The sequence below is a fragment of the Lontra canadensis genome, unplaced genomic scaffold (assembly GCF_010015895.1).
Source record: "Lontra canadensis isolate GAN:19392208 unplaced genomic scaffold, GSC_riverotter_1.0 scaffold37, whole genome shotgun sequence".
Taxonomy (NCBI): Eukaryota; Metazoa; Chordata; class Mammalia; order Carnivora; family Mustelidae; genus Lontra; species Lontra canadensis.
Genome location: NW_022631031.1, coordinates 12,403,586 through 12,406,352, shown reverse-complemented (window position 1 = coordinate 12,406,352; position 2,767 = coordinate 12,403,586). Strand labels below are relative to the sequence as shown.

Sequence of the window (2,767 nt, the reverse complement as noted above, 5' to 3'; positions counted from 1 at the left end):
CTGAACTCTAATAGTTCTGGATACATGTATTTGATAATATGGGCAGATCCGAGAGAAGATAAAGTGAAAAAAAAAAAACGAAAAAAAAAAAAAAAGAAGAAGTCGACCATCCCAGGTTTATTTTGTTCAGGTTTAACTAACGAAAACACATTAGGGGAAGATGTTTAGACTGCAAATTGTGGTGTCGATAAAGTCTCAAACTTCCTGTAACTGACTGAAGTTGTTAAGGTAAAAAATTCTGAAGGGGCATCGCAGAATACCGGAATATATTAGATGTGGACATTCAACAGCTTGGTCTCGGGAAAAGCCCTTTCACTAACTGTGGTATTTTTGGAAAATGGGACCTAAGAAAAGAAAGAAAGAAAGAATGTCCTTTAACTGAAAGCACCAGACGAAAAATGTCAATTATTTCCGCACTCTCAGCTATCAAAAATCACTGTTGAATATAACAAACGAACAGCAAGCAACTATATAAGACCATTCTCCACAGCTCTTCTTCCCGAAGAAAATTAAAACGGCTTCTAAGTTCACAGACTTTCAATAGAAACTTAAGCTTTGGCCTCAATTTTTGTACCAAATATAACACTTTAAGTATGAGCCATCCGATATTACGTAGTTAGGACACTGCGTAATTTATTAAAGCCACTCTTAAAAAGCAAATCTCACCCCGGACAAGGGCGCGGAGAAGATTTTGAAGTGTTTCAGAAAGTCACCTCGTGGAAGGCAAAGGAACTCAAGACTAGCTGGTGTTTTGTTGTTGTTGTTGTTGTTGTTTTCTTTTAATGGTGCCATTCTAAGACTATTTTTAGGAACTCGGGCCTACTTCACTGCCTTTCCCAAATTAGACTTTCATTTTGCTTCTTCCAGGAAAGCAGGAAGCCAATAAACAGGCAAACTCAAGCTAAGGGCGACAGCGACAACGTCGCGAATCTCCACGCCCTCCCAGCTGTAGGGAAGACCGCAGGTTTGCACTCCGGCTCTCTCGGGCAGACACTGACCTTAGGAGTCTGCGAAACGCCCCCGTCCCACGTAACTTTCTCTGAGACATTTTCTGGGAGGCTTGGCTTCTAGCAGAACCTGGATTACCCCGGCTTCCGGAACTCGCGGGCTTCCGGAGCGACGCAGGACCCGGAAGTGTCTGAGAAAAAAAGGGGAAATTAAACCAAGGAGAACTAAGCTTCGGAGCGCGGCGGAAAGCCCGGGACGGCCCAGCAACAGCGAGCGCGGAAGAACCGAAGGGCCGAAGGGCCGAAGAGCCGAAGAGGCGAACAAGACACAGGCGCGCGGTGATTGGTGGGCTGGCCACTCTGAGGAAACCGTATCTGATTGGCAGGACAGTCGCGAACCCGTCAGCCGGTTCCGGGCCGCGCGTGAAGAGGCCGCGGTGTCAAGAGGCCGCGGGGAAGCTGGGGCTCTCTGAGGGCAGGATTTTCTCTGTCCTCGGACAGCGCGGCGTGCCGCCGGACAAGCGCCGCCGAGTGGCAGTGGGGCGCCTCGGCAGCTCCTGGGCTCCTGGCTCGCCCAGGGTGGAGGGCTCACAGCGGGATGGCTTTTTGGGGAGAGGAGCCTTCGGGGGAGGCGGGGGGCAGCTTCGGGGCAGCGGCCTTTTTGCTGCGCGTGCGTGGCGTGGGTGGGTAGCTTGCTGACTTCTGCAGGTTTAGGAAGGAGGGTAGCCTAGTCCAGTTAGCCGTCGGGCTCCACAGCCTTGGCCCGAGAGGCCCCGGACGCGCTCGCACCGTGGGGGAGTGAGCAGCTGGGCGCAGCAGGGCCCGTCAGAATGACCCGGGAACACGTAGAACACGGACAGCCAGATCGCCCACCCCTGGGTAGCTAAGTCTGTATTTCTAGGACTGGAGCCTGAGGGAACGTATTTTTTGAGCGTTCACCAGGCGATTATATGTAGTTCAACTGCCACTGCCTCCTGATTCGGTAGTATGGACAGTAGTGTCTTAGCTGGAGGGTTCGCTCTAAGCTTTGAAGAGAGCTTAGGTAAACTTTTTTGCACGTAGTAGGTCTTAAGAACGTTTTGGGGCACCTGGGTGGCTCAGTGGGTTAAAGCCTCTGCCTTTGGCTCAGGTCATGATCTGACCCTGGGCCCTGGGATGGAGCCCCGCATTGGGCTCTCTGCTCGGTGGGGAGCCTGCTTCCCCTCTCTGTCTTCGCCTGCCTGCATCTCTGCCTACTTATGATCTCTGTCTGTCAAATAAATAAATAAAATTAAAAAAAAAAAAAAAACATTTTAGTTACTGCCTTACCCCGCTCTCTTCTCCCCAGGAGCACAGTCCTACAGCAGCGGGACTGTTACATGTTTCAGAGCGTGTCCTGTAGAAACAGGATTGCAAGACAGCTTTTTAAGTTTTTTTTTTAAATAATTTTTCTGTGGAACAGAGTTCATGTTCTGTTAGCCAGATTATGAAACATTAGGGATAAAAGAACATTTATTAATGAATCATAATACTGTTCAAATTCATTTTTACATCAAAGGTGTACAATTTAGCATACTTCTAGCTGCAATTTTGTTGTCTTCCATCCGTTAAGGAGATCTTGGAAAAAGCAGTCCTAAGAAGGATGATGTTGATGGTTTCCCGAATTAGTAAACAAAACAAAACAAAACTTCCCAGCACGTGAACCAACAGTACAAATGAGACAGACTAGCAGCTACAAGTTAATAGGGTGTGTAGTTCACTTAGGCACGGGAGGGGGGCGGTTTCTAGTGCTGCAGTTGCTTGATAAAGTAGTTGCTAGACACCTGAAATGTGGGTAGGCC

General features: G+C 48.7%; 1 protein-coding gene across 3 annotated transcripts in view; it reads right to left on the bottom strand.

The window, feature by feature from the left end:
• The window catches only part of PEX2 (peroxisomal biogenesis factor 2), a 17,124-nt gene extending 15,918 nt beyond the window's left edge, over positions 1-1,206 (bottom strand). For all 3 annotated transcript variants that reach the window (XM_032869155.1, XM_032869154.1, XM_032869156.1), the window contains exon 1: positions 999-1,206. The gene's annotated coding sequence lies outside the window, so the exon portion shown is untranslated. The remainder of the gene's footprint in view (positions 1-998) is intronic.
• Positions 1,207-2,767: the final 1,561 nt, after the last annotated feature.